Raw genomic sequence first — 25,101 nt, forward strand, 5'->3', positions numbered from 1 at the left:
TTTGCTTCTAATGTGCATCAGTTTGGTTTCCACAAATCCAAATCAAGAAGTTTGTGAACTAGTGTTTCCTTATTTATACTTTTCAAATCAGAGCTATGAATACGTTATTGTATTTGAGACTTCTCCTGTTCTCTGCCTGAAGGCAGTTCCTTGATGATTATTCACCAAACTACAACAAAGTCTCATGATTTTTACTACAGGTTTCAGGAAAAGGTTGGCCCCAAATCTATCTCAGCCAGACAGGGATTGGAGCCCATGCTATTGGCATTACTCTGATCCACAGGCTGGCTGTCTAGCCAATCGTACTAACCAACCACACCTTTTGGGCTTATATGAACAGATTTTTTTTTGCTTCCCCTTCCATTCATTAACGCAACATTGCTGGCTGGAAGACAGAGAAAGAAACTTTTCTTATGGGTTCTGATGCCTTCATATTTCTGTTCCTCTCTGTATGTTTGTATCCTGTTCTTCTTTTCTCTTTCGCTCCTATATGCTTTTTTTGTCTGTTTCCTTTTGCTGTTTTCTCCTCTATACATCATGTACTGCTTCTTTCAGGCATGAATGAGGATGTCATGACCTCAAAGACAGCAGCTGAGGGATAGGTGCCAATGCAAACTTTGAACACTGGTCGGTCTGGGAAGAGAGACCGGGGTGGCATATTGTTACGACAGAGGGTTTGGGGTACCAGTTAGGGAAGGGTCACAGGCAGATGGGATTGCAAGTGAGGACAGATGACTGCCAGACCAGATCGAGGGCAGGGACAAGGACATGGCTGAGTTGGATTATGAGTGGAGATATGGGGCCAGTCAGGGTTGTAGGTTCGCTCTGCAGTTAGTGTGGTTTTAAGACAGCATTCAACATATAGTGGGAGGCAGATTCAGGGAGGGTTGTGGCAAGGTTCTCAAGCCAGCTTTCAGGTCATGGATTCAAGAAGGGTGTGGCCAAGTAGGGTTGCAGCAAGTTCCAGCTTATGGGTAAAAACTGGGGAACGCTGTGGGGAGCTCTGATCATGGTAGGAGTGGCGTGCAACATGAAGAAAATGGATCTCCAGCTCTCTAACTAGTGTTATTTCACATCTGCTTAGCACACGTTACATTTCTTCACTTTTGGCAAAACAGACCTGAGGGACTGAATGATCAACTCCTGTTCTTATGATTCCAGGATGTGCAATGATGTTCACTCACAAGATAAAGAGACGCATTATGTAGAGTTGTTGCCGATCATTCAAATCAAGGTGGACAGAGTAATGGGATATCTGTAAGGAGTTGAATACGTGTCATTGTATTAGACAGACCACAGCTGCTGAATTTTAACATAAACCTCACAAGGGTCCTTCCATCAATACATTTTCAGTGAAGATCTCGTAATGAAAGCCAGTCACGGCTTTGCTTGATGTTACATCTCTTGGGCCTGAAATGTCTATTGACCACTGCTTTGGTGTTACAAATCAGATGGGGGCCTTGAATCCCTCCTGATTAACATTTTGCAAGTAAGTAGTTTATGATAGTATTAAGACCATTCAGAAATTACATGGGTACAGGCCTGTTTAGTTTAATTTTAATGCAAGGAACATTCCATGGTGTGCACTGACCTCTGCATCTGAATCCTCGATATGTACATTCAAAATGTGTACAACTGCACAGGAGCACTGATTTATAAAATCTAGCTTTAACACCTACTGACAAAAGGCAACAAAGCCTGGGCTTCAGCACCATTGTTATTTGGACATCAAGCTTAGCCTCATGTTGTCATGGAGGTTCAATTTTCTTGCCACCAGGTCCCTGATCTCTGCAGCACTAAGTGTGGGGAACGTCCTCAAAGTGGCAGGAACATGGACGGGAATTTTTTGGCCCCGTTGAGGCGGGAGGGGGCCGTAAAACGCGGCGAGCCATTTTTAACTCCATTGACTTCGGCAGGACTGTAAAATCCCGCTGGCGTAAAATTCCACACCCTGGGACTCAGTAGCGCTCGTCGGGCGGGCGCGCACCCAACCAAAGCACTCGCACAATAGTTCGGTCAGTAGGATGCGCGGGAATTGGCAGTGCGCCCACCGACAATTAACCGGACTATTAAAGCCACTAATGATCTAACTCAATTACATTTTTCGCTGCCTGTCCAACTTTACGGTTGGCGGGCAAACGAAAAGGCCAAGCGGCCTTTGGATTTTTTGCGAAACCTCATCCACGGGTGAGATGAGGCTTCAATCCGTCATTAAAAAAAATTAAACATTTTCAAACTAATCTCTAACATGTCCCTGCTCATGTGGCAGAGTCACAGTTAACCTTTTAAAAATATTAACAGCATGTCCCCTTATGTGACAGAGTCACATGAGGGACATGTTGTTAACATTTTTAAAATCTCTTTTTCATTGCTCAAAATCTTCGTCTCCCTGATGCAGCTCTGTGCCTCAGGGAGCTTTCCCTGCACGCATGAGTGACCTTCCGCACTCACCCTCCTCACTGCCCCACCTCCGACACAGGCAGCACTGAGCGCTGCAGCATGCGTTTCACGCTGGACAAGCCTTAATTGGCCCGTCAGTGTGAAATCGCGGTCAGGCCCCAATCGCAGGTGGCAGTTGGCTTCCCGACGGTTCCCACTCTCCCCGCCAAACCCACCCGACAAGGGAAAATTCCTGGCCCAGATCTGCTCTTGCACGCCTGCCAGTGGTTTCATCATGGCAGTGTTGGAGGAGCCTGGGAGTAAGTAGCTCACATCCTTGGCCACACCTGCTTTGAGTGGTATAGAGGGCTGTGAGCAGAAAGACAGAGGGGGTTCATGGGCTCTAAAACACACAGAAATAGGTTTAAAAAGAAAACAGAGCCCAGAATTTACTCTGTCTTTTCCCCATGTATACCGTTATTGGGTTTAAAAATCGAGGAAAAACAGATGGGCTGAATTAATTTGTTTATACGTCATTGATGGGCAGGACATTAATGGGCAGCTTTCACGATTCATCTGCCCAATCTGATGGAGCTGATTTATAATAGGAGGGCAACTGAGCGGATGGCACCATAACTGGGAATTTCTTGCTTTGAAACCACTACTACATCCCTGGAAGGTTAGACTCTGTACAAGCCGGGTGCTGCTGCTCCCCTAGACACCTCGTTCAGGTGGAAACAAAGAGGTTGAGAGCTCTGAAGAGTCACCAAACTTTACTAAGTTTTTCTGTTTCCACCCCATTTTTTGTCAGTCTTGTTCACCTGCAGTGCTACACTCTTACCCCACCCCTACATTTTTTGACACTAACCCCCCCTCCCCCCACTCCTGCCACTCCTCTCATTCCCCTCACATACTCACAAACAACTTGGAGAAGGTATCACATTCCCAACCTCTCCATGCCATCTTTCTGGAGGACAAGAAGAAACAGTAGCACGTAGACTCGTGAATAAGACAGCTTGGCAGAAGATGTTGGCAGTGAGCATCAGGGCCACCTCCCTTCAGACAGCAAGGACATCATCCCAGATGGTGTGCTGCCCCTCCAGTCTTCCACCTCTTGCAGGAGGTCTTCCTGTAAAGCATTCACAGCCTTTGGGCGCAATGCTGCCATATCATTGTGCCTCATAGGCAAGGCAGGCAGGATCTTTAGTACATGATTGGATTTAAATCTAAACAAAACTATTGTCAATTGTCGTAAAAGCCCATCTGGTTCACTAATGTCCTTTAGGGAAGGAAATCTGCCACCCATACCTGGTCTGGCCTATGTGTGACTCCAGACCCACGTTGCTGTGGTTGACGCTGAACTGGCCTAGCAAACCATTCAGTTTAAGGTGAGGGATGGGCAACAAATGCTGGCCTTGCCAGCGATGCCCACTTCCAATGAACGAATAAAGAGAAAAAAAATGAAAAAGCTTCCTGGGCCTTAAGCTGCTCACAGCTATTTTAGAACTCAGTTACTCCAGAGCTTATGCCATCTTATATGGAAATTCACTCACCCAGGAAACTTGCATGCAATTCCCTGTAGCGGTGAATGTCACAACGAACATGGAGGAAATTCAGGGCCGGAGGATTTGCCTCAACAATCTTTGCAGCCACATTAGGAACAGCAAGGTTTGCATCTGAAGAGAATAAACAACATTAACAAGTGAGAACCGCATATTTGATCCCCTATTTACACTTTGAATATGATAGTCTCTACTGTTTTGATTATTCATGTAGACCAGACTCCTGTGCAGACAGGGTGTGTAATGCTGTGTTTGTATTCTTAAAATTCATTCATCCAATTGGGAGTTATTAATATTGAATAGAGTAGACTTGTCCTTCACAGCAGTTGAACTGACAAAGCAGCATCTCCTCAGCTGCTTATTAGAATTTTACTTGATGGGTCTGAAATTCCATTGCAGAGATACCTCTGTACAGAAAGCTTAACAGGACTGAATTTCAATAGAGGTTTTCCCATTCATTGCCCATAGCTTTGGCAGTAGAGCTGCTAAAACTATGGAAATTGGTGCAAACGGTATTTGCACAGATTTTCCAGAGATTTCTCTGGCAAACAGGAGAACCTCTGTGGAAATTCCTTTTTTCTGCTATTTCAGTGAATTTTCAGATGAATGCTTTAATACAAAGTTATCCCAGAATATCAGAGCTAATATTTATTTTTATATATTTTTTTTCCCCTTTAAATGTAGATTGTCATGCTGTGCGTATATGTGCAATGATACAATGGCCTGATTATCAAATTTCTGTTTTTCAAATTTACAGTGCTTCTTCCTAGTTGTCCAATTCACATCGGTGAAATATATGAATGACACCTATTGCACTTCTCAGTAGCAGAATATTCCTCGAACATACCATTCCATGAAAGCTCCATATTTTTTCCCTTATTTCAAATTAATAATTTAAGAATGCAAGTTAATAACTTGCTGGCAGTTATTCTGTACAGCCTCCAAACTGATTCTAACATCAACCTCAGAGATGAAAGAAAAATATTTATGTTTGAGAAACACTGAGAATGGTCTGTTTGTAACCCAAGAGAGAATAAAAGTATGAAGAGACATCAGTGATCAGGTTACATATCTTTAGACCAAAACTGCAAATAATAGGTGGAAGCATTTTCTACATTTGTAAGGTGTCATGGGTGGGAAATTTTCGTTCAGCGTGCAGACGCGCGCCCGACATGCCTGAGCATAAAATAGCGCACGAGGTGAGCATCCCGATGTCATCGCGCAGTTGCGCGATATTTTGGTCGGCGGGCATGCATGAGAGTCGGCTAAGCTTTTCAGCACGCAGTTCACGGTGGCTGGCCGTTAATTGGCCAGACAGGGTGAAATAGAGGACCGGGGCCAATTGCAGGCGGCGGACCATTTCCTGGACGGTCCCGGGCCCATCGATCGCGCCTGCCTGATGGCCTCAAAATTCAGCCCCATGTTATGAGTGACAGAGACCAGGCAGGCTATGGGCCAAAATCATGTAAATCTACTGATTGATGCCATGGACTACTGATACGCATTATATACTATATACTGGTACGACAGATCAGCATTAAATACTGTATGATATGACTGGTTCTATATAGAGCTGTCCAATTCACTGTATATCATGATCTAGTACCATACAGGATACACTATGGGCTGGTATAATATAACAGTACAATGCACTATAAACAGCATTGCATTACTATGGGCTGGCACACTTGAGTTATACAATGGATGGCTATAATGATTGTTACTATGGACCACAACTATAGCTGTTACCATACACTCTTACTATGGACCACAACTATAGCTGTTACCATACACTCTTACACTCTTACAGATTCTATGCACATGTACTATGGACATTTCCTATGGGTCAGTGGTGAGCACTGTTTCCAAGGACTGGTACAAAGGATAAGTACTATGGACTGAATTATTTTCTTAGTATCCCTCCTAATCCAATCTAAGAAAACAAGAATTTGTTTTGCATTTCCTCCTCTACTCTGTTCAGAGCTTTGATTTTTTTTCATCCATGGAATTAGAGCATTACTGGCAAGGCCAGCATTTACTACTCATCCCTAATTGTCGTTGAGAAAGTGTTAGTGACCTGCCTTCTTGAACTGCTGCCCTCCAGCAGGTGTAGGTACACCCACAGTGCTGTGAGGAAGGGAGTTCCAGGTTTTTGAATTATCAAAAGTGAAGGAGCGGCGATATAGTTCCAAGTCATTGGTGTGTTATTTGGAGGGGAACATGCAGGTGGTGGTATTCCCATGCTTCTGCTGCCCTTGCCCTTCTAAATCGTACAGGACGTGGGTTTGGAAGGTGCTGTCAAAGGAGCCTTGGTTGTTTGCTGCAGTGCATCTTGTCGATGGTACACACTGCTGCCACCGGTGGGGTAGTGGGTGAGTATTTAAGGTGGTGGATGAGGTACCGATGAAGTGGGCTGCTTTGTTCTGGATGGTGTTGAGCTTCTTGAATGTTGTTAGAACTGCATTTGCAAACTGAAACTAGTTTTCTCATTATGATGGGTTTTGGTTCCAGGGTCACCAATAGTTCTTGACTATCTCCTCATGTGTGAGTCTAAACAGAGCAGGAGGTTTTATTTGCCAAGTGCTTACTGGCAGCAGGAAACCTCACCCACTAATGTCAGTCATTAAATCATTCTCACGCTGTCTGTGATTTTCCATCCTTTGAAATCAGTGTATAGAAAATTGCAGGTTTTGTATCCTCTCTTCCTCAATATGTACTAACACGGACTCAGTAAATTGCCCACAGTGTGTATCAATAATGTTTGTTCATATGAGCGGAGAAGTGGTTAAGTTATAACCCAAAATGCATTTCCAAGGGGAAAGGGGACAAAGCTCTGTCACAGTCAGAAACAGGAACCCTTGCTAATGTTGTTTCTCATTCCTGAGCCCAAGGACATTGAAGACATTATCTGATGGCCCTCATATTATCCCAGTTGAGATGAGCTAACTCAATGACTTGGATCATTCCAGGTTTCCTCTTGGTCTGTATGAGTTCAATGAAAACCACTGAGCCTTTCATTGCAAACCCAGCAGAAGCATTAGGCAATATCTTGTCTTCTAAATTGAGAAACCAATGTTTCAAGGGCCACCGCTGACCTTGTAGGGCATCACTAAGGCTGAAAAGAGTTAAAAAGGAAGTAGTGATTAAGTAATGTTAAGATTGAGTTTTAATAGCTTGTGGATTGTTGGAGGGCAGCTGTTTGGAGACCCTGGGAAAGTGTGCATTAAAGTGGGAGGTAGCACAAGAAATTGTGGTTTCAAAACAATAAGGGTTGGGGAAGGAGGAAGGTGTGGAGCTTCAACAGAACAAGAGGAACAATGACCATTATTGCTAAATTAGAAAAGGACTAGAAAGGTTGTGGTTACAGGCTAGAGCTGAGTGAGGAATCGCCTATCAGAATATCAACCTGTTGTATTTTCCCCAGAAGGGTGGAACAGGCCCTGGAAAAGCCTTTTCAAAGATGGGTTAAACTTGGGATTTATAATTTGTCATGGACCTAGAAACTTCAACTAGCCCAGAGCTACTAACTATATATTACAATCGCAGTGAGTCACTGTGATCTAATATAAAATGAACTAAAAACTCATTTGTCACCCAATCAAAAAGGAAGACTACACTGAGAAAATGTTCAGATGTACCTGCAGTATCTGTCTTATTTCTAGTTGGTGCTGCGATAGCCTTTACAATAGTCACACAATGTTAGGTCCGAAAGCCAGATAACACATTATATAGCAGTGTAAGAAACACATCCTTTTTTTTCTGTTGGACTGTTGTAAAGAACATGCCTTTTTATTTTCTGTTGGATTGTGGATTGAGATTGCAATGGCTGCAGTTTCAGAAACATATCCACTCGAGCAGGATGAGAGATATATACAATGTTGCAGTCCTGGAACAGAGTGTGCCATGAAAGATAGGATGGTGCCAGAGAGGAGTCCTGGACCAACGGAGCTGCCTGACAACATCATTTTAATTGGCTCCTGACCAGATGACCAAGTTTTGTGTGAGTGCAGCAGAATAGCTCCTAGCTTGAAAGGAACAAGACCTAAAACTTCTCTCTCCTGTGTGTGGAAGATTCCAGTAATTCCACAATAATAGCTAGCTGTTTTTTTATCTTTCCTCACATCTCTATAAGCTGCTCTCCTTCTCCGAAAACCCCTACCAAGAGCAAAGGGATAAACCACTGTTAGAGACATTGAAAAGCAAGTTCTCAACCAGTGAACTAAATATGGAAAGTGCTGAAAGACCACCTGATGTCATCAACAAGAAATGAAAGGAATTTGGATGACATTGATCAAAATCAACCCATCGAATTCTGTAGTCCGGATTAGCGCTATTGGACTGTTTTATCCCACCCTTATGTGTCATGTGTGCGTGCGTGCATGCTTGTGTGTGTGTAGGGATTTAAAAAGGGGGTAGAGTTTAAGTTATAGTGTTAGAAGTTAGCAGTTCATTTTTCTTTCTTTTGCCACTGGCTGATGACAGTTTGTCCAATAAACAGTTATTTACTTATTAAGTTTACAAACCTAGTGCTCATATTCTGTTAACCTAAATTAAACAGTTAGGTAGAATTGGGGCAATCCTGTTTGGTCAAACTTTCCACATTTGTCATGGCTCGGGGGAACAGTGGGGCTTGATGTTACAACATACGATCCCCAGTGAGTCATGACAAAGTTTGGAGGCTTGGGTCCGGGATATTTTGGAACAAAAGAGAATGATGACTTGCGTGTAGATTTAGTAAGTTAAAAAAAGCTAAAAGGAAACACCAGGTTTGTACTGTTAAAAATAGGATGGCACTGGAAACTGCTAAAGCTTTCCTGCAAGTGGAAGCGATGCTCCAGGCGATTTTACAAGTGTTCCCAAAAGCTAAGTTACTCAAATTAGCAAGTAATTTAAGAGTAGGATTGCCTGCCAAAGCTAGGGAGGCAGAGATAATTGAAGAAATGGCACAGCATTTGAAATTGGAAGGATTATCCAAGAAACTGAGTTCTCCAAGGGGTGATTCATTGGAATGGGCTCAAATTCAGTTGCAAATTTAAAAAATTGGCACTAGAGGCAGCAGAAAAGGTAAGAAAAAGGGCATTGCAGAAGGAACAGGCAGAAAAGGAAAGAGAAATGACATTCCAAAGGGAACAGGCAGAAAAGGAAAGAGAAAGGACATTTTAAAGGGAGTTAGAAATGGCAAAGTTAGAAAAGGAGGGAAGAGAAAAAAAAGAGAATTCCAGCTTAAAATGCTGACAGTTAAAAAAGAGACATCAGTAGGTGAGGCAGGACTTATTTCCAGATCAGAAACCAGTGGGGAGATATTTAAATTTGTACAAGCTCTTTCAAAGTTTGAAGAAAGGGATGTTGAAGCACTCTTTATTTCATTTGAGAAGATAGCTAAACAGATGAACTGGCCAAAGGAAAACTGGACATTGCTCATGCAAAGCAAAAAATCAAGTAGAGCACAGGAAGTTTAAGCTTCATTGTCAGAGGAGGTTTCTAGGAATTATGTTGTGGTGAAAAAGGTCATTTTGAGTGCATATGAGTTGGTCCCTGAAGCATACAGGCCAAAGTTTCAAAATTGAAGGAAACAGCCTGGCCAAACTTAGGCTGAATTTGAAAGGATTAAGCAAAGAAGTTTTGACAGGTCAATACGAGCATTAGAAGTGGAAGCTACCTATGAAATTCTCAGAGAGCATTCTCTTGGAAGAATTTAAAAACCCCCTACCTTCTGTAATAAGAACCCATGTTGAAGACTAAAGGGTTGCAACTGCTAGACAGGCAGTGATAATGGCTGACGATTATGAGCTGATCCATAAAACTAAACCTTTTTTCCCTGTAAATCTGAAAAGTAAAGGAAGTGGGAGAGTGAAAGGAAGGCAAGTAGCCAAGGTTAAGAATGGATAGCTGGGAATACCTTAAGATCTCCTGATATCAGGAAGGAAGGTGCTGAGGATAGGCCTAAGTGTTTCCATTGTAATAAAGTGAGACATATTCATTCAAAATGCTGGAAGTTGCAAGGGAAGCCCATGGGACTTATTGGCGTTCATAAGAGTGAGTCCCAAAAGGGAGCTCAAAAAGAAAATGCAATGGATCAAATTGTAGCTTCAACTACAAATAAGGGTCTGGAGGTAACCACTGCTATGAAAGCACGTGAAGTGAATAAGGTAGATGAGAGATATAAAGGGTTTTTGTCTAAAGGAAATGTAATCCCTTTTTCATCAAATGATGCAGCTAAACCTATAACTGTATTAAGGGGCACAGGATCTACTCAAACTTTCTTGCTGGAGAAGGACCCAGTTTTCCCTCTAGAGAGTTAAATGAAAGCTAAAGCATTGGTAAACGGGATAAGTGGAGGGTATATCCTGGTTCCATTGTACAAAGTGCAATTGGAGTGTGATTTGTTATCTGGATCGGTGGTTGTAGGAGTGGTTAAGAAATTACCCGTGGATGGAATTGATTTACTCCTGGGGAATGATTTGGCAGGAGTGAAGCTTATAGCTTCGCCCATAATTACGGAAAGTCGCAGAGAAGCTAAAGAGACAGAACAGTTACAAGTACAAGTTCCTGGTATTTTTCCATCATGTGTGGTGACCAGGGCAATTGCTGAACAAAGTCCATCACCAGAGGTCCAAGTAATACAATTAGCAGATGTTAGAGATGTTAGAGTAGCCTAAACTTTCTTTAAGGATGAGGATAATTCAAGGGAAGTATTTGGCATGTCTTCATGAATTGAGGCTCAGAAAGCAGATCCAGAGTTAAACAAGTTAGCACAATCAGCTCACACTGAAGCTGAGGCGGAAGGAGTTCTGAAGTGCTATTACTTTAAAAATGGAGTCCTGATGAGGAAATGGAGACACCCTCACGGATCTGCGGATGAGGAATGGACGGTTGTTCATCAGATAGTGGTACTGCCCAAATATCGTAAGGAGATATTGCGAGTCACACATGATATCTCTATGGCAGGATATGTAGGAATACAGAAAATCCAAGCATCGATAAATATGCATTTTAACTGGCCAAGACTTCATAAGACCATAAGACATAGGAGCCGAAATTAGGCCATTCGGTCCATCGAGTCTGCTCCGCCATTCAATCATGGCTGATAAGTTTCTCAACCCCATTCTCCCGCCTTCGCCCCATAACCTTTGATCCCCATACCAATCAAGAACCTATCTATCTCTGTCTTAAATACACTCAATGACCTGGCCTCCACAGCCTTCTGTGGCAATGAATTCCATAGATTCACCACTCTCTGGCTAAAGAAGTTTCTCCTCATCTCTGTTCTAAAAGGTCTTCCCTTTACTCTCAGGCTGTGCCCTTGTGTCCTAGTCTCTCCTACTAATGGAAACATCTTCCCCACGTCCACTATATCCAGGCCTTTCAGTATTCTGTAAGTTTCAATCAAATCCTCCCTCATCCTTCTAAACTCCATCGAGTATAGAAACAGAGTCCTCAAACATTCCTCATATGTTAAGCCTTTCATTCCTGGGATCGTTCTCATGAACCTCCTCTGGACCCTCTCCAGGGCTAGAGCATCCTTCCTGAGATACGGGGCCCAAAATTGCTCACAATATTCTAAATGTGGTCTGACCAGAGCCTTATAAAGCCTCAGCAGCACATCCCTGCTTTTATATTCTAGTCCACTTGAAATAAATGCCAACATTGCATTTGCCTTCCTAACTACCGACTCAACCTGCAAGTTAACCTTAAGAGAATCCTGGACTAGGACTCCCAAGTCCCTTTGCACTGCAGATTTCTGAATTCTCTCCCCATTTAGAAAATAGTCTATGCCTCTATACTTCCTACCAAAGTGCATGATCTCACACTTGCCCACGTTGTATTCCATCTGCCACTTCTTTGCCCATTCTCCTAAACTGTCCAAATTTTTCTGCAGCCTCCCCGCCTCCTCAATACTACCTGTCCCTCCACCTAGCTTGGTATCATCTGCAAACTTAGCCAGGATACCCTCAGTTCCTTCATCTAGATCATTAATGTATAAAGTGAAAAGTTGTGGTCCCAACACTGACCCCTGCGGAACTCCACTAGTCACCGGGAGCCATCCTGAGAAGGACCCCCTTATCCTCACTCTCTGCCTCCTGCCAGACAGTCAATCTTCTATCCATGCTAGTACCTTGTCTCTAACACCATGCGCTCTTATCTTACTGAGCAGCTTCCTGTGAGGCACCTTGTCAAAGGCCTTCTAGAAGTCCAAGTAGATAACATTCATTGGCTCTCCTTTGTCTAACCTACTCATTACCTCCTCAAAGAATTCTAACAGATTTGTCAGGCATGACTGCCCCTTGATGAAACCATGCTGACTTTGCCCTATTTTACCATGCACTTCCAAGTATTCTGAAATCTCATCCTTAATAATGGACACCAAAATCTTAACAACGACCGAGGTCAGGCTAATCGGCCTATAATTTCCAGTCTTTTGCCTCACTCCCTTCTTAAACAGGGGTGTTACATTAGCGATTTTCCAGTCCTCTGGGACCCTCCCTGACTCGAGTGATTCCTGAAAGATCACCACTAACGCCTCCACTATCTCTTCAGCTGTCTCCTTCAGAACTCTGGGGTGTAATCCATCTGGTCCAGGTGATTTATCCACCTTCAGACCTTTCAGTTTTCCTAGCACCTTCTTCTTGGTAATGGCCACCATACTCACCTCTGCCCCCCGACTCTCTTGAACTTTGGGGATGTTACTCGTCTCTTCCACCGTGAAGACTGACGTAAAGTACCTGTTCAGTTCCTCTGCCATTTCATTGTTCCCCACTACTACTTCTCCAGTGTCCCTCCAGTGTCATTTTCCAGCGGCCCAATGTCCACTTTTGCCTCTCTCTTACCCTTTATAGATCTGAAAAATCTCTTGCAATTTTCTTTTATATTACTAGCTAGTTTACCCTCATATTTAATCTTCTCCCTCCTTATTTCTTTTTTAGTTGTCCTCTGTTGGTCTTTGTAGGCTTCCCAATCCCTTGGTTTCCCACTGCTCTTCACCACATTGTATGCTTTCTCTTTAGCTTTTATGCTGTCCCTGACTTCCCTTGTCAGCCATGGTTGCCTCGTCCTCCCTTTAGTATGCTTCTTCTTCCTAGGGATGAATTTTTGCTGCGTCTCCCAAATTACTCCCAGAAACTCCTGCCATTGCTGTTCCACTGTCTTTCCTGCTAGGCTCATCTCCCAGTCAATTCTGGCCAGCTTCTCCCTCATGCCTCTGTAGTTGCCTTTATTCAACTGTAATACCATTACATCTGATTCCAGCTTTTTCCTCTCAAATTGCTGGGTAAATTCTATCATATTATGGTCACTTCTTCCTAAAGGTTCCTTCACCTTAAGCTCCCTTATCAAATCTGCCTCATTACACATCACTAAATCTAGAATTGCCTGTTCCCTAGTGGGCTCCACCACAAGCTGCTCCAAAAAGCCATCTCATAGACATTCCACAAATTCCTTTTCTTGGGATCCACTACCAACCTGATTTTCCCAGTCCACCTACATATTGAAATCCCCCATGATCACTGTAACCTTGCCTTTCTTACATGCCTTTTCCATCTCCTGGTGTATCTTGTGCCCCACATCCTGACTACTGTTTGGAGGCCTGTACATAACTCCCATTATGTTTTTTTTTACCTTTGCGGTTCCTCAACTCTACCCACACAGTTTCTACATCACCTGACCCTACATCATTTCTTGCTATCGATTTAATTTCATTTCTTACTAACAAAGCAACCCCAACCCCTCTTCCAACTTGCATATCTTTTCGATAGGATGTATATCATTGGATATTTAGCTCCCAGTCCTGATCCCCTTGCAGCCATGTCACCGTGATGCCCACCACATCATACCTACCAATTTCAATCTGCGCCACAAGCTCATTTACCTTATTTCGTATATTGCGTGCTTTCAGATACAACACCTTCAGTCCTGTATTTCCCATCCCCTTTCTCATTGTCGTCCCTTTATCTGATGTGCTTGAAGTTAGATTCCTAGCCCTTTCCAAACACTCTGTCCTATTTTATGTTCTGGGGACTTTAATAGCCTCTCCTGGGCTCTCCTTTCTTTTCTGTTTTTTCATAATTTTCCATGAAGTTGAATCCAGCTCCCCCCCCCCCCCACCCCCCCCACTTTCTAGTTTAAAGTCCTATTGACCATCCCATTTACCGTTTTCGCTAGAACACTGGTCCCAGATCGGTTCAGGTGGAGGCCGTCCCAACGGTACAGATCCCTTATGTTCCAATACTGATGCCAGTGCCCCATGAAATGGAACCCTTCCTTCCCACACCACTCCTTTAGCCACCTGTTTACTTCCCTTATTCTCACGTCCCTATGCCAATTTGCACATGGCTCGGGTAGTAATTTGGAGATTGTAACCTTTGAGGACCTGTTCTTTAATTTAGTTCCTAGTTCCTGATAATCCCCAAACAGGTCCTCTTTCCTAGTCTTACCTATGTTATTTGTCCCGACGTGGACCACAACAACTGGATCCTCCCATCCTCCCCCTCCCTCTTCAATATCCTTTCAAGCCGGTCAGAGATGTCCCTCATCCTGACAATGGGCAGGCAACATACCATGCGGGACTCTCGATCCTGCTTACAAAGGACACTATCAATTCCCCTAATTATAGAATCCCCTACAACTACCACTTGTCTTTTTGCTCCCCACTCTTGTGCCATGGTGCCATGGTCAGCTGGCTCATCCTCCCTACAGCCCTGTTCCTCATCCACACAGGGAGCAAGTACCTTGTACCTGTAGGACAAGGTCAAGAGCTGAGGCTCCTCTGTTCCTGAACACAGGATCTCTCTACCTGCCTCACTTGCAGTTACACCCTGCTGACCCTGACCACTGACCGAACTTGAGGTACTTAATCTACGGGTATGACTGCCTCCTGAAACAAAGTGTCCAGGTAACTCTCCCCCTCCCGGATGTGCCTCAGCATCTGAAGCTCGGACTCCAGCTCATCAATTCTGAGCCGGAGTTCCTCCAGCAACCAACACTTGCTGCAGCTGTGGTCACTGCGGCTTGCAATGGGATCTGCCAGCTCCCACATCATACAGCTACAGCACATCACCTGCCCAGCCATCTCGACTTAGATAATTAATTTATTAATTAGATTTGCAGTGCTTTTGTTTTCAAATTTGGTGCAGATTTCCTACCAACCAATCAGGTCACAGCTTTCCTGTGATGTCACTTTTTCAGTTTAGGCTTCAGTTACTCTGTGCCCCGAGGTCACTGCTCCAGTGCTCCTCCCTCCGAGTCTGCTCCCTGGAGACAAGGTCATGAATCCCCGAGGTAAGCTAGATTTATACGCACCGCTCCGGTGCTCCTCCCTCCAAGTCTGCTCCCAGGATTTACTCACCAATCTGCTGCTTTTTCTTTAAAATCCACTTTCAGATGAGTGTCCCTCACAGGTCTGGTGCACTCCTGAAGGCACTGCCTCTTCCTCTCTCTTTTTTTTAGGCTTGAGGAGGAAGGAGGGATGGAAACACTACAGCAATGTAATGTTTGGGGCTATTCTGTTGTTTGACAGTGGGTCCTCCTCGATTCCCTCCTGAGTCGTGGTGACTTCTCCCAGAATGCTTCAGTCACTTCTCACCAGCGCCCCCTGTTGGATGCTCTTCCTCCTGTTGATTGCAAGAGTCCTTCTCTTCGATTCCCTCCTGAGTCGCAGTGGCTGTGGTGACTTCTGCCAGAATGCTTCAGTCACTTCTCACCAGCGCCCTCTATTGGACTTCATAAGGATGTAGTACAATTTTGTAAAACATGTCGTACATGTCAGGTAGTAGGTATGCCTCAACATGTAATCAAACCAGCATCTTTAATACCCATACCAGTTTTTGGAGAACCATTCAGTCAGGTATTAGTAGATTGTATAGGACCATTACCCAAAACAAAAGCAGGGTATCAGTATATCTTTACAATCATGGATATGACAACCTGATTTTCAGTAGCTATTCCTTTAAGGACAATTACATCTAAGGTGGTAGTGGAAAATTTAACTCAGTTTTTCACTTGTTATGGCCTACCCTTTGAAATACAGTCTGACCAAGTTGCTAACTTCATGTCTAAAATTTTCCAGGACATAATGAGGAATTTGGGTATCAAACAACTAAAGTCTACTGCCTATCACCTACAGATACAGGGAGCTTTAGAGAGATACCTTCAGACTCTCAAAACCATGATTAAGACCTATTGCCATGAATGCCCAAAGGATTGGGACAAAGGATTATGTTTTTTATTATTTGCTGCCAGAGAGTCTCTGAGTGAATCTACTGAATTTAGTCCATTTGATGGTCATGAAATAAAGGTCCATTAAAATTGATTAAGGAAAAGCAGAAGAATCCTCCATGTTGGATTACGAGTCCATGTTTCTAGAAAGACTCACAGGAGCGTGTATAGTAGTATGAGAACAGACTAATGGAAAACAATTGGAGAGACAAGTCAAGTCAAAATCCAGCAACCATTATCCAGAGCAGAGCAACGGTAAAGAGCTGAAATCCAGGAGTGGAGATTGTAAACAGGGTAAAAGCAGAGAACTAGTAAAAAGAACCAAATCAAAATCTAGAAGCTGAGATAGAGAACAGAGTAAAAACAAAGATAGAGGGAAAAGGGACAAATCTAGAAGTAAAGATAGGTAAAAGGGTAAAAAAAAGTAAAGGAGAAAAACATGCAAACTCAAGAAGCAGAGGCAGGGAACAAAAACACAAAGAAAACTGGGTTAAATCCAGAAGTAATGATGTGAAACAGGGCAAGAGTAAAGATCAAGAAAAAAAGAGCAAAATCCAAAAGCAAGGTCAGGGATAGAGAAGCCAGTGTGGTACTTTTCCAAGAAACTAAATCAATATAGAGGAAGCACTCTACAGTGGAAATAGAAACTCCTGCATTGTTGCTGTCTCTTCAACACTTTGAAGTTTATGTCTGACACGATAACAAAGAAACACTAATCTACGCTGATCATAATGCACTGGCATTCATTGAAGAGTTTAAAACTCGAAATATGAGACTGTTTAGATGGAATCTATTGTTTCAACCATTCAATGTAATGATTGTTCACATTGCCAGTAAAGATAATGTGATCGCAAATGCATTGTCCCGGGTGTAAAATACTAAAATAAGTTAAAGGAGGAAGAAATGCTGAAGATTGTATAAGATTGTATAAGTGGAAAAAAGGATGAATGAAAGTAAATCTCATGTTTTGTTGTCCATGTGTCACATAACTTGTGATGAAATGCATTTTTGAAATAGCATTTCATCTCTTTTAAGGGTGGAGGCATGTAAGAAACATATCTTTTTATTCCTGGTGGACTATTGTAAAGAACGTAGGCCAAAACATCCGACTAGTGTCGGAAAGTGCTGGCCCACAGAAATTAGAAGAAATAAATGCACACTTACCTGGTCTTGAAAATTAACGTTGGGAGTGTTCGGCCGCTGGGGTGGTGGGGGATTGTTCGGGAGGCTGGGGCTGTTCTGGTGGGGGGGGAGCTGTGGTGTTCTGGGAAAGTTGGGGGGTGTTCTGGGGAGGTTGGAGGTGCATTGGTGGGTGGGGGTGTCCCGAGGTCAGGAGGGTGTCCGGGAGGTGGGGGAGGGTCTAGAGGTCACAGGTGGGGTCGGGAGGTCAGAGGGGGCTTTGAAGTCGGGGGGGGTTGGGGGGTGGGTGGGAGTGGGTGAGGGCATCCGGGGGAGGTCTTGAGTTTGGGAGTGGGGGTCCAAGATCGGGGCGGGTGTCCAATGTCGTGGGGGGGATGTTGGTGTGGGGATGAGATGGGGTTGTTGGAGGATGGTGTTGGGACGGGGGGAATGGCAGAGTCCTGTGAGTTTGGTCTGGGTCTTTAGAATAGTTACCCAGAAGTTAAAAGAGGTTTTAATTCTTCTAACCTTTTCTCGGTAACTATTGGTATAAACCCAGTGGAACAATCTGAAGTTTGCAATTTAAAACACATTTTGAGATAGTTCCCAGCACAGTGCAATTGTCCAGAGGAAGTTAGCACTTCTGGGCAATTGCCATGCAAATCCTTGCTTGGAACTTGCCAGAGGATTCCACAGCGCATCTTTGGGGTAACCCCCAAATCCAACAGTGGGAAGCATGGAAGTTATGGGACCATACCTTTTTGTTTTCTGTTGGACTGTAGATTTGGATTGCAATGGCTGCAATTTGAAAGACATATACACTGGAGCAGGATGAGATATATATATATATATATTATATATATAATTTGCAGTCCTAGAACAGAGTGTGCCATGAAAGACAAGATGGTGCTGGGGAGGAGTTTTGGACCAAGGGAACTGGCTGACAACAGCATTTTAATTGGCTCCTGACCAGATGACCAGGTTTTGTGTGAGTGCAGCAGGATAGCTCCTAGCCTGAAAGGAACAAGACCTAAAACATCTCTCTCCTGTGTGTGGAAGATTCCATTAATTCCATAATAATAGAGAGCTGATTTTTTTTACTCCTCTATAACTTGCCCTCCCGCTCTGAAAATCCCTGTCAAGAGGCAGAAAGGAAAACCACTATTAGAGACACTGAAAAGCAAGTTCTCAACCAGTAAACTAAATACGGAAAGTGCTGGAAGACCACCTCATGTCATCAGCAAGAACTGAAAGGAATTTGGAAGACATTGATCAAAATCAACCCATTGACTGTTTTATCCCACCCTTAAAATCCATGTTTCATGAGTCTTATGTATTGTGTGTGTGTGTGTGTTTATAGGGTTTTAAGAAGGGGGTAGAGTTTAAGTTATCATGTTAGAAATTAGCAGTTCATATTTCTTTATTTTGCCACTGGTTAATGACAGTTTGTTTAATAACAGTTATTTGCTTATTAAGTTTACAAACCAGGTGCTCATATTCTGTTAACCTAAATTAAGCAGGTAAAATTGGGGCAATCTGGTGGTTTGGTCAAACTTTCCACATTTGTTGCAGCTCAGGGAACAGTGGGGCTTGATATTACATCACACTATCCCCAGTGAGTCGTGACAAGCAGTGTCATGTGGCACCATGCATTTCAAACCAAATGCCGCTGGCTATCTTTCCAACACCCTACGAAATTCAGGAGGTACACATTTAAGGCAGCTATTATGAATGAAATTAACTTCCATGAATCATATATTATGAATATCGGTTGTCCACTGGCATGATATAGCACATGTGAATTCAAGGGGGTCCAAGAGTAGTCCTTGAACTTGCTCAAGAAACCTGTCCAGCAAAAAGATTCCATGAGTGTGTTACTGAAGTCAGCATTGTTGGACTTACACCATTCTGAAATCCTACATCCTCTAAGAACAGCGCAAATGCAGATATTGATTGACAGAGTAATCCGCTCCCAAACCAAGAATTACTGATAACAGGCCATGGCCTCAAGCACAGAATCCACCTACCCCCATAAAGGAATGGAATTAACTTTTTCTCTTTACTTTTCATAATGAGATTTTAGCAATAATATGTGTAAGAGCGAATTGTGGTTTGCGAATTGTCACACGAGGTGTAAGAGGATATGCCAAACGTTAACTAAACTGTTGATGGATGCCTGCAGAAAACAGGGCTAAGAACAAATGTTTCCTGTTTTGGGGGAATTAGATATGATATCAGTTGTGTTTCCTTAAAATGTTGAATGAAATTATCATGGATTAGCTTACTAATAATTGTTTCACTGAGCAGGATAAACAGGAGGTCTCTACAAAATGTTGAATAAGAGATGATAATAGGCAAACAAAATTGAGCTTAAGGTGTTTAATCTTGCTGGGTAACAAGTTTGAGCTGGAGTGACCAAAAATGATTTTTATTGAATCAAATGATTAGCAGTTTGGGGCATGAAATAAGAGGGATTTTTAATAATCAAGCACAGAGTAGAAGACAAGGAGAAGACACCTTAGCTTGTGCATGTGGGACTTAATGCTGGCTGGAACCTAGAACCTACTTAGCTAAGGAAGAAGACAACACATGCTGCTCTGTCCAGTTGCCTAGCAAGTGATACATAATCTATTTGGGTCTGTAAGCTAATGCTTAGACATTGTACTATGCCAATCTCTGCTGTCTGTCAATAAAAGTTTTGCTGTAATCCATTGGTATCAAGTTTAAATCCCTTGAAATTCTGACACCACCTCTGTGGAAACAATTTTTCATGCCACAGTGACCATTCCCATTTTCTTTGCAGCGTTTACTACTAATTTACTACTTTATCTGTCTGTCCCCTCCTCCTTCCACCTTAACTTCTCTTCCCTCTCCCTCTTGTCCTTGTTTTCCTCTTTGCCTCTTGTCCCAGGTGACAGTGCTGTTGCCCTGACTCAGAAGTTTGTGGGTTCAAGTCCCACTCTGGAGACTTGAGTGTAAAAACTAGGCTGACTCCTGTGCAGTACTGAGGGAGTCCTTTGGATGACATGCTAAACAGAAACCTTGTCCACCCCCTCAGAGGAATGGCTTCCATGGTACTACTGGAGAAGGAGCTGAGGGTTTCTCCCAAGAGCCCTCGTCAATATTTATCCCTCTATCAACATCATTAAAAAGGATTATCTGGTCATTATCACATTGCTGATATTGTACTATAGTACAATAGGACACTGCAAAAGTATTTAGTTGGCTATATAAAACTTTGGAATTGTCCTGAGGTTGTGATATATAAATGCAATTTATTTCATTTCTCCTCTCCCCTTGATCTTCCCATCCCATCTGCCCCCTTTCCTCTTTCCATCTTCCTCTTTGGTCCCAATATCCCTATGCCCTTTAACCTTGCTTGACCTGAACACTGCATTTCACCTTGAACCTCCATGTGCATTGGCATGGGAAATTGATTAATACGATAAAATAAAATCTTACATTTACCAACAGTAATTTTAAAGCAATTTTATTAATTTCTGGTGTTTTTTATCATTTTCCACGGAGTCATTTCCATAATGTGACAACAAGTCACACAACTTAAGACATATTTCAGTAACTTTGTAGCAAATGAGTGAAATATATTTGTGCTAAGGCTCTGGGTTCCCCCAGTCACTTTGAACTGAATGCTCTACTTTTACTACAAGAACTACTGAATTCCTGCCTATCAGTTCAGCAGCAGCGATGTGGCTGAATGAATTCAGTCCATTGTTGTCGATGAGTTGGCTTGGCTACTTTGCTGAATCCTTTTCTGTGACAAATCACTGTTGCTATTGTTTACCCAGTGCTTCCTTGATCTTCCTTGGCTTCTTGCTAGATGTACTTCTGCATGCAGGTCCGCAAAAGGTATTCCAATTAGTTCCATTCTTGAAAAATGCCTGAACCATTGCAGTTTCCTCTCTTGGACTTTCTGTACAAGCCATGTTTTAGATTATTCTTGAACTCTTGGCAAAAAAGATTTTTCAATAAGCCCCATATATGAAGTTTATAAGGAATGGGTTCATGTTATTGTTGCACATGACACAAAGGAGGAAGTATTCTTCCCAAGAGGGTTTTCAAGATGGTTATGTCAGTTGAATAGCAGCTCCCCTGACACAATGAGGAGAATTATAGGAGCCTCCCCAACACAACAGCCCCTATTCTAATTATTGTTACAAACACATTTCAAGCGTTTTTTTCTCCTAACAATGAACAATCTATGTGAAACCACCAGGGCATATATTGCGAGACACTCGTAAGGTTGAAAAGATAAATGTGGTGCTATGCTCGGGTTTTAAAAGCCTGTACAAAATGAAATGATCGTTGTGTTGTCAACAGTATCAAGGTTATCACAGGAAGTAATCATCAGTCAGAAAAAAACAGCAGTATTCAAGTGTTTGCTTGTAGTGCCCGCTGATCTCTTACTTTATTTAGAGCAGCCATTTAATCCAAAACCTCTCAGGGCAATGGAATCTTTATAAATAATATAGCACAAACCCATTATACTTATATGTAAATGCTTTACTTTATATTTTGCAAATAAGAAAATCATCATAAAGTTATTAATGTCTAATTATATGGCAGTCACAAAGCAATAATACATTGCTGCAACATGCAAAAATAAATATACTTCAGTCCATTAACATCGTATCCAGTATGTTTTTAATGTACATGTTGTTAGCTATAGATCCAGTGAAACATGATGTACAGTCAAGCTTTCCTTATTTATTTCTCCATTTTCCTTATATATTTCATTTTTCCAGCATTAGGGTTCTTCTCATTTTCAAACTTTAGGGTGCCTCAATTTTTTACCTCGTGCTTCCTCCCCTCCTCTCCTCTCTCATGAAGAGTTTGATTCCCTCGTTGGGTGAGATTCCACAGGCAATGGTTAACCTTCTTCAGCTCATCCAAAAGCCCTTTGTACATGGGTAAGCTGTATGGCAGTGAGTGCTTTTTGATTGTGGAGTGTGATGCTTATCTGACATCCATGTAGGTGAACTTCCACGAGAGGCTGAGCAATGGCAGGAACCTTGCTTGATCTTCTCATCCCATCCCAAGGTCACTGTAGCCAACTGCTACCTCCTCAGCTGAAATCAGCTCATTAAATACTTACTGGACATTAAATCTGGGATCTTCTATATCTGTGTGGTTCAGGGATGAAGACTTCACCTTTAGCCAGATTTCACAACCAAAAACAAACAATATGGAAAATCGCTTTTCAGGCATTGAGGTGTTAAGATAAATTTCTTTAGTTGTCTTCCTTTCCTTGTTGGTTCACGTCAGTTCAGTGATTTCTCATTGATTTTCAACGGCAAGGGCTTCAACAGCAAACCCTGTGGAGGCGCGGAGAATCATGGACAACAACCTCTGGATTTCTATTCTTAATTCTGCATATGTGGAAGCTAGAAGTTACAATCAATTTTACAGTCCTGATGGTGAACACTGATAGTTTTACCTTCATTATAACCACAAAATCTGTGCCATTAAAACAGGTGACTGAAAGCTTGAATAAAGAGTTAAGTTTTAATGGGACTCTTAAAGGAGAAGAGAGAGATGGAAGGAGTTCCAAATCCAGGAGGCTGAAGGCAAGACCACCAATGGTGAGATAAAGTGAGTGGAGAATTGTAGGGCTTGGAGAGGTTACAGAAATAGGGAAACTTGAGGTTATGTAGGGATTTGAACACAGTGATAAGAATTTTAGTACAAAGGCATTGATGGACTGGGTGCTGATATAGGTCAGCGAACTGAGGGGTCATTGGTCAACAGGAATTGGAGTGAGTTAGGATATGGGTAGCCGAATTTTGGGTGAGCTCAAGTTTATGAAGGGTGGAAGACAGAAGATAGGCCAGGAGAGCATTGGAATGGTTGAGTCTGGAGGTAACAAAAGCATGGGTATGGGTTCCAGCAACAATTGAACTGAGATAGTGGCGAAGACAGACAATATCATAGAGATGGATGTTGATGGTCTTGGTGGTAGAAAAAATACGGAGTCCAAAATTTGGCTCAGTTTCAAAAAGGATGGCAAGTTTGAGAATTAACTGATTTGGCCTGAGGCAGTGGCCAAAAGGGAAAATGGAACAGCTCTGTAGAAAAAAAGAGTTTGTGGCGGGAGGTGAAAACAATGGCTTTGTTCTTCTCACTGGGCCTGATTTTACGGGGTCAGGACGACGGACATGAAAGTGTACGTCCTGCACACTCCTGTCCGTCAGTCTTTCCACCGTAAATCAGCGACGGTCAGTTAATTAGCGGCTGACTATCGGGTTTGCTGGCTAATCAGTGCCTGGCCAGCAGAATTTGAAGTGAATTGGTGGCCTAGGCCGGAATATCCTGTGGCAGCAGGTGTTGAACCACGAACCAGAAGGATGTTCCAGCACAACATTTAATCGGCTGCTGACAGCGTGGAGGAAAACCTTAGCGGTAGAATATTTCATTTGGCTGCATATGATCACTGGCAAAGCAGCACTGTTTGGAAAGGGGTGTGGAGGAGAATAAAGCTGTAGGGCAGAACATTTGGTGTTATCTTGGTAACTCCTGTGACAGCTGCAATTCATGCCAACCCCCTGCTCCGGATAAGAAAGGGGGAAATAACAACTATTCCTCCAGGGCACCCACGAACCCCCACCCCATCCCTGACTGGATCAGAGTAATCCACTCCCGTAGCAACATCTGCTGGGAGCAATGGTGGAGGCAAGAAGTCAGGTGGCCTCATAGTTTGATGATGACTCCCTGAGTACCCTCTTGCAGGCTCTGACTAAGTAGTGGGATGTACTCACACTGCAGGATGGGAAGTGGAGAGCTCCACGCCAGTCCAAGCAAACATAGACGGAGGTGGCAGAGGAGGTCAGCTGCTGTGGAGTCATCCTGAGGACATGGGCTGCAGTGCATCTGCAAGGGCAAATGATAAACACAGTTCCTGATATGGGGACACACCTATGAGAGTGCGTGATGTATATGGGAAATGGGTCAATGAATGTCCACTGGCCAGATTATCAAGGAACCTCTGCACCCTGCATGGCTTCAGGGAATGGGGGAGATTGAGGGGGCGGGGGTGCGGGGGACAGTGTTGGGTGAATTAAAGAGGAGGGTGCAATGTGAGAAGCACTGCCAAGCTGTGAAATAAGACAGCTTAGATTGTGGCTTTAGCCATGAGGGCATGGACTCTGCACAGAGGGGACCCTTCATTCTTCCACTGGTGAAGAGAAGAGAACCCATTGTGCTCGCGAGAGTTCGAGGACCAGTGGTGATGTGCCCAACCTGCCAGTCATGACACTGATGGAGGAAGACCGTCACCGGGGGACAGATCCGTTGGCCACTGAGAGGCTGGAGTTCATGCCCGGGGAGGGAGTGAGAAGAGTAACCATCACACAAACAATACGGGTAGGGGATTAGGTGGTGTTGAATTGGTAGTGGAAGAAATGTCTTGTTCAAAGGCTGGGAGGGGATCACGCCCTGTCATGGGATAAATGACAAAAGTGTATCTCTGAAATGTGTCAACCTTTGTTGGGGGAGAGAACCATTACTAATCTTTCTGTCTTCTCCAACAGGTCAGTCATTATCACCAGCAGCCACCATCCGAGCAACTGCCATTGGCCTCTGAGGAAGAGGAGGACCCCTCAGAGGGTGATACATTACATCCTTGCACCGCACCATCCACCAGCCCAGATACTTGCACCTCAGTGGGATTGTGTGTGTTGAACGAATGTGAATCACAAATTGGTATGAGCACCACACAGGCTCCTGATCAGATGCTGGCAGCTGTAACATTCCACGTCTCTGAAAATAGGAGGAGTATCAGCGTGCATGTCAATGCTGAGCCCTAGGCTGTTGATGA

This window comes from Carcharodon carcharias, chromosome 13 (assembly GCF_017639515.1).
Source record: "Carcharodon carcharias isolate sCarCar2 chromosome 13, sCarCar2.pri, whole genome shotgun sequence".
Taxonomy (NCBI): domain Eukaryota; kingdom Metazoa; phylum Chordata; class Chondrichthyes; order Lamniformes; family Lamnidae; genus Carcharodon; species Carcharodon carcharias.